This window comes from Eulemur rufifrons, chromosome 4 (genome assembly GCF_041146395.1).
Source record: "Eulemur rufifrons isolate Redbay chromosome 4, OSU_ERuf_1, whole genome shotgun sequence".
NCBI classification, from domain to species: Eukaryota; Metazoa; Chordata; class Mammalia; order Primates; family Lemuridae; genus Eulemur; species Eulemur rufifrons.
The window spans coordinates 508948-516196 of record NC_090986.1 but is presented as its reverse complement, the minus strand read 5'-3'; the positions used below and the strand labels follow the sequence as shown (position 1 = coordinate 516196).

The 7249-nt window shown below is 51.6% G+C and overlaps 1 pseudogene; it reads left to right on the top strand.

The window, feature by feature from the left end:
• The first annotated feature begins 2270 nt into the window (after positions 1-2270).
• Positions 2271-7249, top strand: part of LOC138382878 (rho GTPase-activating protein 27-like) — a 57758-nt pseudogene continuing 52779 nt past the window's right edge.

Genomic DNA, 7249 nt, shown 5'->3' with positions numbered 1-7249 from the left:
TGTAAATAACAAGTGTATTTATTTCAGATGTCATGATAATTAAATAAGTTATGAATTTAAATATATCACAGCTATTGGTGCAGAGCAGGAAGGAAAACAGGAGTAACTCCATGACAGACTGGACCTCCTAGGATAGGCTTAAGTTTCGGTTTCCCGGATGTGGGCCCTCCCCCTCTAAGGAATGCCGCTGGTAACAACTGAAAGTCCCACGGCTTGGAAACTGGCCAATCAGGAGCCAACACTATCAGCCACTTTTGAAAGAACAAATGAACTAAGGCGGGGGGGATGGTGTGCCCGGTACATGTAACCTACTGATGAGTATAAGAGCTTAGTTCCCACCCTAGGGCGGGGTCCTGGTTCTTGGAGAGGCCACTGCGTTGGCGCTGTGGGACTGGGACCCTAGCTCGAGCTAGACAATAAACTCCTTTGCCTGTCGCAGCCTTGGTGACTCTGCCTATCTGTTCCTGGGGCTGAGAGAAACCAGTTCTAACATTTAGGGGCTCCTCCGGGATCCTAAAACCCCCAGAACAGAATCTGGACCCGAGGAGGAGTTGGAGTTCTGAGAATCCGTACAGTGAAGGTAACTGGGCCCTGGGATGTGACCGGCAGAAGGCCTAGGTGGACGTGCTGGTGGGTCGCCGGTTGGGAGTGAAGGGAGACGTCCCTCGCCCCTGGTCAGTTGCTATTTCTCTTTTGGTTTCTGAAGAGTGGGAGGCACCCAAGAGGGGTAAGTCCGGGGCCACTCAGTGGAAATTCTATTTGGGAAAGGGAAACCAAGTGGATCGGTTTGAAGTGGAAGTCCAAGTGGAGTAGCTGGCTAAAATTTCTGTTGATTTCTGTTGTTCCTTTGATTCTCTGTTTTTTTCCAAAGAGTAGGAGGCACCTGAGAAGGGTAAGTCCGGGGCCACTCAGTGGAAATTCTGGTTCTATTTGTCTGAGTTTTAGATGGTTAACACAGGACTGGTCTAGTATTGTCTGTTTGTGCCTTTGTGGATTTCTTTCGAGTGATATTGGCCAATTTTTTTTTTTTTTTTTTTTGGAGAAAGACCAAGAAACGAGTCCGGACTCTTAGGTCAGGTGTGTGATTGGAATTAATGTTTACTGTGTGGAGTGTCTGTAAGTGCAACTAATGGTGAATGAGATTTGTGGGTGAGTCTGCTGAGTCGAGGTGCTGCTGAGTGGAACAGCCCAACAGCTTCCCCTTTTTCTATGGCCCTCTCAATCTCTGGATTTACAATCTCCTGGTTACAGGTTGTCCTTTGGGGGCTTCCTTCCCTGTTGGCGCTACTGCTTGGTACTGGCTTGTACGTTGTGATCCCTCAATCTTGGGAACCTCTAAAAAAGGCTGCCTTCACACTTCTCTACTGGCTCTTGGTGGGACTCCTTGTGTGGCTGTGAACTGCTCCCCTTTCTAGTGGCTTTATGTCGTTCGGTGTCTTTTGAACGTCTTTATTGCCCTCTTTTGATTAATAACCCTTTTTCTCTTCACATGACTCAGGAGGACGGGGCGTCCTCTGAGGCCTCACTGTGGAAATAAATAAGACTGAAACAGGGTCTGACCAAGGCCAAGACCTGCTGCTCATTTTGTGCAAGGAACCAGAAAAACCAGTGGGCAGCAAGAGCGGGCAGCAGGAACTCGCCGGTGACGCCAGATCAGCTGGTGGCACCAAATCAGACCAACTAACGGTGTCTGTTTCCTTGTAGGAGTGCTGCGCGGATATGGGACAGACACCATCGACTCCCCTGTCCATTTTTGTGGACCATTTTAAGGATGTTAGGGAAAGGGCACACTGCCTTTCCCTAAAAGTAAAGAAAAAGAAATTCATCACCCTTTGCAAGGCAGAGTGGCCGACCTTTGGGGTGGGATGGCCACGGGAAGGGGCATTTGATGCTGAGCTTATTGAAAAGATAAAAGGAGTAGTCTTTGGTCATCATGGCCATCCGGACCAAGCCCCCTATATTATAGTCTGGCAGGACTTGGTCCAGGATCCACCACCTTGGCTAAAGACCCTCCTGCCAGCATCGAGGAAGAAGACACAAGCCCTAGTTACCAAAGAGGTAAAGAAAAGTGGGGTGCAGGACCCACAGCCCACGGGATCACCTGTGTTGTCAGACTCTAATCTGTATCCAGCTTTAATAGACCTAGAGTGGCATACACCCCCACCTTATAATCCTAGAGTGGCACAAGCGGCCCAGGCGGCTCCGGCGGCTCCTGCGGCCCAGGGGAGGACGGGACCTCGGACAGGGAGGCCGGCTTACGGCACTAGACAATGGATTGGACAAAGTCCAGATCTGGAACCCGTGAGGGCGCTTCCCTTGAGGGCCGTGGGACCCCCGGGAGTGGATGGGGAGCAGGCATATCAGTACTGGCCCTTCTCCACCAGTGATCTTTATAATTGGAAATCTCAAAATGCGAATTTTTCTGAAAATCCAAGAGATCTAATTAACCTTTTAGATTCGGTCCTTTTCACTCATCAGCCCACGGGATGACTGCCAACAGTTGCTTAAGGTTCTTTTTACCACAGAGGAGAGGGAGCGAATCCAGGGAGAGGCACGAAAGTTAGTCCCTGGAGAGGATGGCAGACCCACCATCAACCCTCGAGTCATCGACCAGACCTTTTTCCCCTTGAACGGCCGCCATGGGATTACAATGAGGCTGAAGGTAGGGAGCGTCTCCGGGTCTACCGCCAGACTCTAATGGCCGGTCTCCGGGCGGCAGCACGGAAGCCGACCAATTTGGCTAAGGTAGGGGATGTTCGGCAGGGGCCCGAGCAAAGTCCAGCGGCTTATCTAGAGAGGATTATGGAGGCTTTCAGACAGTACACTCCCATAGATCCTACGGCAGAAGAGAGCAAGGCGGCAGTAATGATGGCTTTTTGTTAACCAGGCAGCCCCAGACATTAGGCGTAAGGTGCAGAAAATAGAGAAGTTAAGTGAGAAAACTCTGAGGGACCTGCTGGAAGTGGCAGAAAAAGTCTACAACAATAGGGAAACGCTGGAAGAGAAGTTAGAGAGAATGAGACAGGAAGATAGGAAGTTCCAGGCGGGCGAGGCACGTAAGGCAAATAAGGAGATGGCCAAGATCCTACTTGCAGCCACGGGAGGGGGTCAGTTAGGAGCAAACGGCCGAGAACGACCTCGGAGGGAGAGGCTAGGCAAGGATCAGTGCGCCCACTGCAAGGAGCATGGACATTGGGCTAGGAACTGCCCCCAAAAGAAAGGGGGACATGGGGTTGGACCCTCTGGAAAGGTTATGGTGCTGGGGCAGGATAAAGACAAATAGGGGAAACGGGGTTCGGTGCCCCTCCCCGAGCCCAGGGTAACTTTGCAAGTGGAGGGGAACCCAGTTAGCTTCCTGGTGGACATGGGGGCAGAATATTTGGTGATTACCAAAACTACTGGAAAACTATCCAATAAGACTAGCTGGGTGCAGGGGGTGACTGGAACTAAGCCCTACCAATGGACCACGCAACGAAAGTTAGACTTAAGCTCAGGGCAAGTGAGTCATGCTTTCATGGTCATTCCAGAATGCCCCACTCCATTATTAGGAAGAGACATACTCACAAAATTAAAGGCCCATATCTACTTTGAAGAAGAAGGAATAATAATAACTGATGACAAAGGCAACCTTATCAGTAGCCCCCGGGTTACTCAAGTCCTGACCCTGGCTCAGGCAGACGAGTACTGACTGTATCAGCCCATGAAGATCAATCAGGAAGGGAAAATGGGCTACTGGCTTCACAAGTTTCCTGAAGCCTGGGCTGAGACAGGGGGAGCAGGATGGGCAAAGCATCGGCCGCCTCTCTATATTGAACTGAAACCAGGAGCCGAACCAGCCCGGGTCAGGCAGTATCCCATGGCCCAAGAGGCCAAAATGGGCTTAACGCCCCACATTCAAAGGCTTCTAGATGCCGGAATCCTCCGAAAGTGCCAGTCAGCTTGGAACACTCCTTTGTTGCCAGTGAGGAAACCGGGTGGGAAAGATTATCGGCCTGTGCAGGACCTCAGGGAGGTCAATGCGCGGGTCCTAGACATCCACCCTACGGTTCCCAACCCTTATACCCTGCTAAGCTCCCTTCCCCCGACACAAACCTGGTATACCGTTTTGGATTTAAAGGATGCTTTCTTCAGTTTAGCAGTAGCCCCGCACAGCCAGGAAATATTTGCCTTTGAATGGCAAGATAAAGAGAGGGAAATCCAGGGGCAGCTGACATGGACAAGGCTGCCTCAAGGGTTTAAGAACTCACTCACCTTGTTCAATGAGGCCCTTCACGACGACTTGGATCCAGTGCCGGCAACGCCTGAACATAGCTGCCTTGAGATCTTGGCTGAGACCCAGATGGCCCGGAATGACCTGCAAGACCGCCCCCTCGTGAACAGTGACCTGACCTGGTTCACGGATGGGAGCAGCTTCATCCGGGACGGACACAGGTATGCAGGGGCGGCTATAGTAGATGAGCAAGGCAGGCTTATCTGGGCCAGCGCCTTCCACAGGGGACCTCGGCCCAGAAGGCTGAACTGGTCGCATTGACAGAAGCCCTTCGCCGGGTCCAGGGGAAGAGGCTGACGGTGTATACTGACAGCCGCTATGCCTACAGGACAGTGCACATACACGGAGCCCTCTATAGAGAAAGGGCTTCCTTACAGCAGAAGGCAAGAGATTAAGCACAAGCCAGAGATACTCCAACTACTAGAAGCCATCCTGTTACCCAAGGCAGTGGCTGTAGTCCATACCTTGGGACACCAGAATGGGGACTCCCTTGAGGCCAGGGGCAACCGGGCTGTGGACACCGAGGCCAAGAGGGCTGCAGAAGGACCTACGCCAACAGGTGTCCTACACTTGAGCCTGCCACCCCCCAGGGATGGGAGAGATACCCCCTCAACTGGACTATTCCAGTATGGACATGGACTGGGCCAGAGAAAAACTGCAGGCAACGCAGGGTAAGGATGGTTGGTTCCAAGACAGAGAGCATCGCCTAGTAGTTCCTGAAGCCTTGGGGAACCATCTGCTGAGACACTTGCACCAGACAACGCATCTAGGCAAGAAAAAGATGTTGCAGCTGCTGGACACTGCACAACTCAGGTTCAAATCACAAGGAAAGACAGCAGAAAGCATTGTCAAGGACTGTCGTGTCTGCCAGGTCATGCAGTCGGGAAAGATCAGAGGGACCCATGCAGGTACCAGGGAACGGGGGAGGCGGCCAGGATTGTTTTGGGAAATAGATTTCACGGAGGTAAGGCCAGGGAAATATGGGTACAAGTACTTGCTGGTTATGGTAGACACCTTCTCAGGGTGGGTAGAGGCTTTTCCTACTAAAAGAGAAACTGCTTTAATAGTAGCCAAGAAAATGCTGGAAGAAATAGTTCCCAGATATGGGCTGCCGGAGAGCATAGGGTCTGACAACGGCCCAGCCTTCACAAGTCAAGTTAGTCAGGGACTCGCCCGGGCTCTGGGGGCAGATTGGAAACTACATTGTGCATATAATCCCCAGAGCTCAGGGCAGGTAGAGAGAATGAACAGAACTCTAAAGGAGACTTTGACTAAATTGGTTCTGGAGACTGGCGGGGACTGGGTGACGCTCCTTCCCTTTGCCCTGTTCCGAGCCTGGAACACCCCCTACCATTTAGGCCTAACCCCCTTTGAGATAGTATACGGTGCTCCTCCACCGGTAATTCCAAAAATGAAACCTGAGACCCTGCCTGAACACCCTATAGAAGTACTACAGGCTGTGCAGGCCCTGCAACAGGTTCAGAGCCAGATCTGGCCTGCCCTTCGAGCCATTTATCAAGTCACCCGACCGGAAGAAAAAAAGGTTAACGGGCACCCCTACCAGCCGGGAGATTGGGTATGGGTGAAACGGCATAATAGCAAGACCCTGGAGCCCAGGTGGAAGGGACCTTTTCAGACTATTCTTGTTACTCCCACTGCCCTAAAGGTTGACGGAGTGGCGACTTGGGTACATCACTCCCACGTAAGACCTGCCAACGAGGACGAGCGGGAGCAGCAGCAAGTTCAGTGGAGGGCCTCAGCGGATCCTGAGAATCCACTAAAGACCAGACTGACTCGCGTAACAACCAGACCGCCGCAGGACCCAGAATAAAGGTATACAGAATAAAAATGCTTGTGGTGACTGCTATATTCATAACCCTTATGGGAAAAACAATGACTGACCCAAATCCCCACATGCCCTATAACCTCACCTGGGAAATCACTAACTTAGAAACCCATGAAGTTTATAGTAGGACTTCAAGAACGGCCCCACTAAACACTTGGTGGCCTGACCTGTACTTCAACTTAGAACAATTGCCAGGCAAGGACAATCTGCAGTACGACCCTAAGTGGCAGGGATTGAGCTATGAATATCAATATACCCAACGCCAGGCCCAGATAGAGTTAAATAGGAATGGGTTTTATGCATGTCCAGGATTTAGAACAGGGGAAATGAGACGCGCGTGTGGGGGGATCGAGTCTCTCTACTGTGCAGCCTGGAGGTGTGTGACCACCAATGACGGAGAGTGGAAGTGACAGGTCCGACCTCTTTTCATTGAGATGTCTTATGTCCGGCCATGCTCACGAACCAGGTATACCTCTGACTGTAACCTGGTGTAAGGTTCACAGATGAAGGAAAAAAAGGACAGACGGTGGGTCTCGGGACTATACTGGGGAGTAACTCTCTATGACCGCCGCTGGGGGGCGGCGGGGCACTGTAGTACAATTCAAACTGAGGGCTTCTCCCATCTCAGGCTCTGTAGGGCCCAATCCAGTGCTGGGGGGAACCGGTTCTGACATTTTGGGGGTGCTGGGGGAAAAACAAAATAGCCCACGCCCGACTGTCGCCCTACCCTCACTCTTAAAGACCCCAATGGCAGAGATAGAAAGCAAATAACCCCCAGGACAAAGAAGTCAGGAGATCCCTTATGGAAAATGCTGACAGCACCATATGAGGCATTAAATCGCTCCGATCCCAATGCTACAAAAGCCTGTTAGTTATGCTATGACATCAGACCCCCTTTCTATGAAGCAGTAGGAATAGATGCCCCCTTCAACCGCACGGGAGAGGAGGCCCCCAGGTCCTGCACGTGGGACCGCAAGGGCCCCGGGCTAACACTTCAGGCAGTCACTGGAAATGGAATCTGTGTAGGGAAGGTGCCCCCTAGCCATGCACAATTTTGTGTTAAAGTCCACCCATCTATAAACCAGAATGGAGCAACAAAATGGGTGATTCCGGCACTCAATGGATGGTGGGTT